The sequence below is a fragment of the Macrobrachium nipponense genome, chromosome 13, assembly GCF_015104395.2.
Source record: "Macrobrachium nipponense isolate FS-2020 chromosome 13, ASM1510439v2, whole genome shotgun sequence".
NCBI lineage: Eukaryota > Metazoa > Arthropoda > Malacostraca > Decapoda > Palaemonidae > Macrobrachium > Macrobrachium nipponense.
The window spans coordinates 92,586,733-92,596,732 of NC_087206.1; positions in this window are offsets into that span (position 1 = coordinate 92,586,733).

Here is a 10,000-nt window from a genome sequence, read left to right on the forward strand (position 1 = left end):
AGGGCAGTGGTTCTTAACCTTTTTACTACCAACGCGCCCTTCTAGGAACAGCTTTTGTTCCCTCCACGCCCCCGCTTGCATCTATAGAAAAATTTTACTCCCAGATGTTAAAAAAGGAAAATGAATAAAATGGGCTTTATAGTCAATTACTTAGTGAGATATTGACACTGCTCAAAGCTACCAGATCTTGAAATACGTGGTCGAATGCTTGAGAGTGCACAACGTAAGTCACCTTCAACGTTCAGGCGGTTTCTGTACTTGGTTTTGATAGCAACGAGCGTGGAAATCCAGTTTCACATAGATATGTGGATCCAAACATTGTAGAATCCGAAGAAGCCTGATGTGAGATCAGAGGTAAACAGGAAGGTATTTGACCCAGAACGTCTCCAAATCCACATCTTTGAAGTCTTCTTTAGCTGTAGAGTTGAACTTCAATTCTAGAAACTCTTCTTGGACTTCATCAGCAACATCAGCTTCTTCACATTGAAATGGGTTCCTGATGAATTTCTAGGCTTCACGCTTGTCATCTATATCTGGGAAGTATCTGATGAATTCTGCTTTCAAGTCACTTAGATGAGTGATTATTTGTTGCTTTAAATCAGAGACGAGTTACTGTCAGCGAGAGCAGAATCCAACTTCCTAAAACTGGCTGCATTTCTCTGCTAAACCGACTTTCAGAGGTTGAGTTTGGCCATGAAGACTCGAATGGTGTCATGGAGCGTGATGATGTTGATGCTTTTCCCTTGTAGTTTAAGGTTTCACAGCATTCAATGCTTCAAAAATGTCCACCAGGTAAGCTGGAGTTATCTGAAAGCCTTCAGATTGGAAATTGTCATGAAAGTCTGCCCTCTGCTGTGAATCTAAAAATATTGCTACTTCTTCTCGTAGCTCATAAAGCCGTCAAAGCATGTTCCCTTTTGATAGCCATCGTACGTTCGTGTGAAAAAAACAAGGCTTCATGTTCGGATTCCATGCTCTTTTCATGAAAATAACCCATAAATGGAAAAACTTCTTTTCACCTGAGGCTCGTGCCCCCCCTCCCCTGGAAATCACTGACGCCCCCCAGGTTAAGAACCACTGCTATAGGGTAAACATCAATGACATACTATAAAAAACACTAGCGAGTCACTTATATGAAACAGCAGATGAATATGCTTTTAGTAAATATTGGTAAATTTCTGGTATAATAATATAATAATAATAATAATAATAATAATAATAATAATAATAATAATAATAATAATAATAATAATAATAATAATAAGAATGATAATAATAATTAAATATGAATCCAATGACACCAAGAATAACTCAAAGGCACAACACCAACAAAAATAATAATGATAATTTATAGTTCTGTAAATTCTGCATTATGAAACTCAAATGAGAACCAACGTATTTCTGGTTGAGGACTTAGGGGTAAGGTTTAATCGCAGCATCTCAGGAAGACCCAGCCAATGACAAACTAGTATACAACTTTTTACCATCAGGGTATGGCTTTTCAGGAGGTGTAGATTATACCAATGATTTGCAATATTTAAATCTGTGTTATATGGAAATAATTTTCCGAACGACCTTCACTCTTTTTCAAAGGATATTCTATGTATTTATTACTCTTTTTATTTACATTATTATTATTAGTTAAATTAGGATACGGTAACGGGAAAAGTAGTAAAGGATGTTAGAAAGGGAAATAGTAAAAATACACAGGGACCTAGTGGATAAAAGGAGAAATGACATAATATAAGCAAAACTGACGATCGTTTGCATGTGTTGGTTATTCAACTACACTTCGCCTCAAAATGTTACGCTTTCGCATACCTAAGTTGTGAACATAAATCTGTGCAGTTAAGTCTTAATATATATTATTTATATATAAGCCCGAATTATCACACACGAGGCAAAACACGTTCTATACGGCCCCTCAGAAAAGGGAAAATGTGTGATTTAATTAAATATGTGTCTGTAATACATTGATATATCAACGTTGGGCTGGACATGTGGTTAGAATGGGAAGAAGCAGAATGCTCAAGTGGTTATATAGGATTGAAGAACTATGGGGAAACCGGAGGAGATGGAGAGATAATGTGTTCAGAGATCTAAGAGAATTGGGAGTGGAGGATCTGGAGAATAACTAGAGTTACAAGGAGTTACAAGGATTAGGATGACATCGTGTGCTCACTTATCTGTAGGAGCAGGTTTTACTGTGAATTCACAGTGTCCCAATGATTTTGTCTAGCTTTCTTTTAAACTCTTCCACACTGTTGCTGTTTACAACTTCTGGTGGCAGTTTATTCCACGTGTCACATATCTTGTATGTAAAGAAGATCCCACAATGGGATGTGTTGTATCTCCTCAGTTCTAGTTTCCATCCATTATTTCTTGTCTGGTTTTCGTTTAATGTAAATAGGTTACTGTCTACTTTTGTTATGCCTTTCAGTATTAGAGATGCAGGGGAACGTGGAGAGAGGTCTGGTGCAAGTGGCAACGGTCCACCAAGAGGTCGTAGAGCCACTGGAGTGAGTGAGTGAGGGTGAGTAAATGTGAATGGACTTCTGGTTCCCCGGTTGTTAAATATAAGTATTTATGTAAAAGCCATAACCACTGAGGAATTTGTCCACTGACGAAATCAGTGCTTCTAGTTCTATTAATATTTATAGATTACGTTTTCACATTCTTCCCCACCACCTCCACATCCAACGGCCCTCCCCCACTCCCCCCCCCCCCCCCCCTGCCCCCCAAAAAAAGATGATAGTGTGCAAAATTATGAATCAGCTGTTATCATGGAAATTTTATGCACGAGGTGTTTCTCCTTGGTGCAACATTTAACGGATGAGCGTTCTGGCCACTATCCAACTGGCAGTTCTGAAACTGCGAATTATTACGGGATCCAGCTTCTTTCGTCATTAAAAAAAAAAAATTAAAACTTACAGCCTATCTTCCTCACTTCCACTCTTCGTTAATTGATAATTCATTTTCGAAATGGAACTCGGTTTCTGGATGAAACTGACGACCGCAGTGCAAAAAAAAAAAAAAAAAAAAAAAAACAAAAAAAAAAAAAAAAAAAAAAAAAAAGGGAAAAAATATGAGACAGCGTTTTCCTATTTAACTGAATGCACAAATCAGTTTAAAAGGGCAGCAATTTGCGCGGGAGCGCACATCCACGACCATTAAAGGAGAGAGAGAGAGAGAGAGAGAGAGAGAGAGAGAGAGAGAGAGAGAGGTCTTTCCAATATGCAATATGAATATACAAAAGAACGCCCACTTACGTCCATTCAAACAAAGTACAAAACGAGGCAAAAAGCAGCTCAACAAAGCAATGGCAAGCACCAGACACGATGCAAAAACCCCCAGGCACGTTCTTTCCTAAAGATGGAAATGCAACTGAATGACTGCCTGCGGTATGTTGCATAAAAGGAGAGCGTTCCGGGCTGATTGGGAGAGAGAGAGAGGTAATTGTCTCTCAGGGTAGGGGAGAGAACGATGGATGGAGATGCGTGTGAAGTGCTCTGGAGAGACAAATCTGTTAGATTGCGAAGGTACGGTATGGTATACATCAATTGGGAATGCTGGTGCCCAGTACAAATTTGCATTCGTAAATGCTCGAGTTTTGCCATCTGAAATCTAGTACGCTTTTTGATCTTAAAACAGCCCAAAAAAATAAATTACACTATGACGGTTTACCATTAAAGCATATATATATTATATATATATATATATATATATATATATATATATATATATATATATATATATATATATATATATATATATATATATCTCCCTTCAGGTAGGTGAATGAGAAAAGTTACAGAAAAGGTGATATTTATGCCACCTTCTCTGTAACTTTCTCTGAAATATAGTATTTCCTCTCTATATTTTGGCGTTTTTATGGTCTTCTTTTATTAGGTGGAATTCTGATGTAACAAAACATTTTTACCAGTCATATATATATATATATATATATATATATATATATATATATATATATATATATATATATATGTATATATATAGTATACATACATATATATATATATATGGGGATACAATCCACAATGAAGTAAATTCCTCTTGTAGTTTAAAAAATATAGTTCTTGTATAGGATTAGAGCTTTCGACCATCAAACTCTAGCGACACTTTAGTGAACAAGACCACAGTTGATGGTCGAAAGCTCTAATCCTATACAAGAACTATATATTTTAAACTACAAGAGGAATTTACTTCATTGTGGATTGTATCCCCTTTACTTAGAGGTACGACATAGTACCTGGCTTCTTCTATATATATATATATATATATATTATATATTATATATATATATATATATATACATTTACATATATATGTGTGTGTATATATAAAGAAATTGAGACATATAAAGAGATTAGTCCTCCGATGTCAGTCTTTTGTAAGACCCATCATACTTCGTAAACATCTTCTTAAAAAGAGGAGTTCCGAGGAAATTCAGTCTGAAGTATATTTCCACGAAGACCATGGTTCAGAGAACTTCAAGTCTTTCACGAGAGGCAACTCTCTTCTGGTGAGGCAAACATTAACAATCGTTCTGGCATTCATGAATGTTTCTACTAACGTCTGCATCGCAAAAGGACTACAGAAACTACTCACATAAACTGGATAACGAGGAATGACATACGAGATCATTATCATTGATATTTACAAAATGACTGAGTCAACGCATCAACATCATTTTCATTATCCTGAATTGGAACAGAAAGAAGTAAACTCTCATAAAGAAGCTTCAGCAGAGAGAAAGTCTCTGTTTATGTTTTTATGCAACAATGATGCAATCTCATTCCGTTCTCTCGAGAATGAAATGTGCCTTTAAGTGCATTATGATGCCGATGGTATACCCTCCCAAGTCTTATTTGAACAGGCAGATTAAACGAGGGATATCACAGTATTTGAAGGTATGAGAAGGAGACTTAATAAGCCCGCCCCCCACCCCAACCGAAAAAAGAGGGGGGCATGGGTGTAAATTAAAGAGGACAATAGTAGCTAAGAAGGAAACTCTAGCGAAGGCAAAACAAGTGGAGAAGGATACCTAACATTCTGAAAACAATAAAAGATCATTTTGGGAAGAGAAATTCACCATTTATTTATTTGCCTGGTATCAAGCACATCATTCCTAGATATAAAAAGACTAGTTCTTTTTACGATTTCGATCCTTCAGTTATTCATCTCGATTCAACAAACTGGATAATTGGGAAAAGGATTTTCTTCAGATTTCAGTTAAACCGACTTCAGTTATCTTCAATTATTTCCATTTAAGTCTCAGGCTCTGTTACTATGTAAAAGATATATTTCCAGTTACCTTCCACAGCTCTTAACACAACTTCCTTGTCAGTGTACACCTGGCTTAGTCCTAAGCAGAGCAAATCGTTCAATAGCAATTTTGACTCAGAAATTTAAAACAAACTTTTACAACATGGAGTGCTCCTGCTAAGGTACAGGATTTCATTAGGGAAAGTTTTCCTTTCAAAGCCGCGGTCATTGAATCTAGAGGGCTTCATTCTTCAGCCCTAGAGACCTACGGGTCAACAGTGAACGATTTCTTAAGGGTTAGTTGCCTATTTCGAAAATGGTTCAAGTGGGTTGAAAAACTCAAGATATATTTTCATCTCCAACTCTATCCCAGGACGTCTTGAGCCTGATTGCGGAGCATTTTAATGAGGATCCGGATCAAGGTGACATCCACTAGAAAGAAAGGTCAGAGGGGCGAAAGGTTGGGAAGATGAGACAGATAAAATTGACAGAATGACTGACAGACATGTGTCATGGGACGAAATCTGATTACACCTGAGAAGAGCGGTTGTAAGATTATAGTCATAGGCACATTACCTTGCGCACATTGGATGACTAAAAGAAATATGTCATTTGTCTCTAATGAAATTCTCCGTTTATACTCAAAACACAGGTGCGGGAGGGAAAAGGGCCTCTTTGGTTGCTCAGTCATACCAACATTCGCCCAAACAAGGTTTTCGTTTTATATACTCATTTAGCATCACTGTCTTTTAGATCGTCTTGGATGTTTATACAACCAGATCACACACACACATGCACTCACTATTTTACTACTCTATTTACTGACTTAACATTATTACTCTCATGTATAACCGTATTTGTTTTTATTATACTCATATTCCTTTTCTTTTGTCAACTACTCGTCCTTTGAATGACTGCTTGACACCAATTCAATTTGCTTTGTTTTGTTTTGAATCTTCATTTGCTATCTTTTTAATTGACATTAGGATCGCTCTGAGTTTATCTGGTGTAATTGGAGTGAGGCGGTTAAGCTTTCATTTTTAAGGGTATGGTTATGGGTATTTTGTTAATGACCGGAATTTAATATGTCACTATTTTTTGTGCTACAGGGCGTTTCCTGTTCTTCCTGAAGATCTATGGTTTTAGTGTGAATTTCTATGATCAGGAAGGTGGTGTATGTCGAATAACAGGCCTTAATACTATATAGTGTGGAAAGCTTTCCATCTCTTATGTCAATAAGTACAGTCTGCACAGTCTGTGTACTGTCAAGTGACTATTTATGGTCAATTCACTAAGTGTGACTGCATGCTGTGTGGACCGAGGTTGACAAAAGCCAGTTTGTTTCTAAACAAATGACTCCACTTCTGACCCTCATGTTCGGGAACATGTTACATTTTACCTGCTTCTAGAGCTCTGTAGTCACTTTCAGTACACATACTTAATATGAAATCAAAGAAAAGGATAACACTGCCTCATTAGTTTTATTATTATTATTATTATTATTTTGTCTATCACAGTCCTCCAGTTCGACTGGGTGGTATTTATAGTGTGGGGTTCCGGGTTGCATCCTGCCTCCTTAGGAGTCCATCACTTTTCTTACTATGTGCGCCATTTCTAGGATCATACTCTTCTGCATAAGTCCTGGAGCTACTTCAGCCTCTAGTTTTTCTAAATTCCTTTTCAGAGATCTTGGGATCGTGCCTCGTGTTCCTATGATTATGGGTACGATTTCCACTGGCATATCCCATATCCTTCTTATTTCTATTTTCAGGTCTTGATACTTATCCAATTTTTTCCCTTCTCTTTCTTCTTTAACTCTGGTGTCGCCCATGGTATTGCGACATCAATGAGTGATACTTTCCTCTTGATTTTGTCAATCAACGTCAACGTCTGGTCTATTTGCACGTATCACCCTATCACTTCTGATACCATAGTCCAGAGGATCTTTGCCTGATCGTTTTCTATCACTCCTTCAGGTTGGTGCTCGTACCACTTATTACTACAAGGTGGCTGATGTTTCTTGCACAGGCTCCAGAGGAGGGCTTTTGCCTCTGAATCATGCCTCTTTTTGTACTGGTTCTGTCCTAGTGCCGGACATTCGCTTGCTATGTGGTTTATGGTTTAATTTTTCGTATTGCACTTCCTACACATGGGATAAATGTTATTTCCATCTATCGTTCTTTGAACATATCTGGTTCTCAGGGCCTGATCTTGTGCAGCTGTTATCATTTCCTCAGTTTCTTTCTTTAGCTCTCCCCTCTGTAGCCATTGCCAATTGTGTCATCGCTGGCTAGTTCTTTAGTCTGTCTCATGTATTGTCCGTGCATTGGTTTGTTGTGCCAGTCCTCTGTTCTGTCTGTCATTCTCCTGTCTCTGTATATTTCTGGGTCTTCGTCTACTTTTATCAGTCCTTCTTCCCATGCACTCTTGACCACTCGTGCACTAGGTTTTTCAGATATTGCCCCAGTGCTCTGTTTTCGTGCTGACGAAGTCCTCTATGCTTATAGTCCCCCTCCCTCCTTCCTTCGTGTTATGTATAGAGTATCCGTATTTACTCTTGGATGTATGTTCTTTGCCTATTGTCATATGTTTCCTAGTTTTCTGGTCTATGCTGCGGGCTTCTGCCTTATTATTATTATTATTATTATTATTATTATTATTATCATTATTACTATTATTATTATTATTATTATTATTATTATTATTACATATTATTATTATTATTATTATTATTATTTGGTTTATCACAGTCCTGCAATTCGACTGGGTGGTATTTATAGTGTGGGGTTCTGGGTTGCAACTTGCCTCCTTAAGATCCATCACTTTTCTTACTATGTGCGCCGGAAATATGATAAAAACCATAAACACATGGGCAGTACCAGTAATCAGATACATCGCAGGATTAGTGGAATGGATGAAGACAGAACTCCCCAGCATAGACCATAAAACTAGGAGCATATGACAATACACTACACCCAAGAGCAAATACGGACAGACTATACATAACACGAGAACAGAGCACTGGGGCGATACCTAAAAACCAGTGAAGACGAGTGGCTCAAGAGTGCATCGGAGAAAGACTGATAAAAGTAAGAACGAAGACCCAGGAAATACACAGACAGGAGAATGACAAACAGAACAGAGGATACAGTTAAAAATAGCTGAGCTTCTACTTAAATCTATATCTTAGAAGCTAGAAAGCAAACTTTATTAGGTGGCACAGAAAAACTATCTATAAATATAAATAATATATAAATACATACACACACACAACACACACATACATACATACATATATATATATATATATATATATATATATATATATATATATATATACATACATATATATAAATATTTAAATTTACATATATTTTTAGATGTCATCTAACTCTGCTTTCTAGCTTCAAAAATATAGATTTGAATAGCATTGCTTGCTATGAAATAAATACACGCATATTTCACTGTCGACAGGCTTGCAGAGCAACAACAACAAAAAACTAGGAAAAATTTGCTTGAATGTCTAGAAAAAAAAAAACTCATGTCCAGGTCATTTCATATGATCATTATGAGGTAATTTCTATTCGCGCTTAAACAACGAACAAAAATTATGAATGATCCATTTGCTGATGAATACTACACTGAATCTGCTGTTGAACAAAACCTGCTCAGTTAAAAATTCAGTCTTTGATGTCGTTGTCCGTTGGTGAGTTAACATTTCGAAAACTTTGTCGAAACGAATACGAAAATGAAATAATTTTTTTTTACTTGCAACTCGAATCCCCCTCCCCGTAAAACACTGGTAATGTACACTGTGGGAGGAGACAAAGATTAAAGAACAGGTCATGCAAATGACAGATATGGAAATGTGACTTAACTGCATAGCAATCGCAACAAGTATCGAGAGCAAATCTTATTATTATAATGCAATTATCTCAGTAGATGAAACCTATTCACATGGGACAAGCACACAGGGCCACTGACTGGAAATTCAAGCTTCCAAAGATGTTGGTTTCAATCACCCACCACACACCCCGCACTGTAACAGTAAATGGTCATGATACAGAGCCAGTGATTTTTTTTTTATCGCCGTGTCATCGAAAAGGACCATGCTTATTGGGTGCAGGGTTTATTTCAGATTTTCATTACGACAATAGAAGCACTCTAAGTTGGGTGCAAATTAGAATTAGACGTAAACTTTAGAATGTAGCTGCGATTTTCATTTCAACCCTTTATTGTTATACGAAGATCTAAAATGTTGATAACAGGAAGGATCCCAATTCTTTATTACCAAACGCCATTGTGATAGAGGGATTATTTACTTACTCACAGAGTACATACAATAACATGTCGATTTCCACTAATTTTGCCCTCTTTAGCTGAAAGGACACCGTGTTGACCTGGCAAATCATAGATCAGCTGTGCAAATCCTTGAAGAGACGGTTTATACTTCATGATCTAATTCTTGATAAGATTGCCAACTTACAATGTACGAACCTCTAGCTTGGAATCATTAAGAGAAAGAGAGAATTTAATCTCTAGCGGAGAAACATCAAGGAGAAACAGAGCTCTATACACACCCTTCAGAGAAATAATATCCAGAGCTGCATTATTACTAGGCATCAGCTCTACCGGCACAGAGATCAGGGTTGAAAGAGTCTGAGATAAGAAATGAGTGGATTTTTAAAGAATAGAATGGTCTGAATAATGTGCA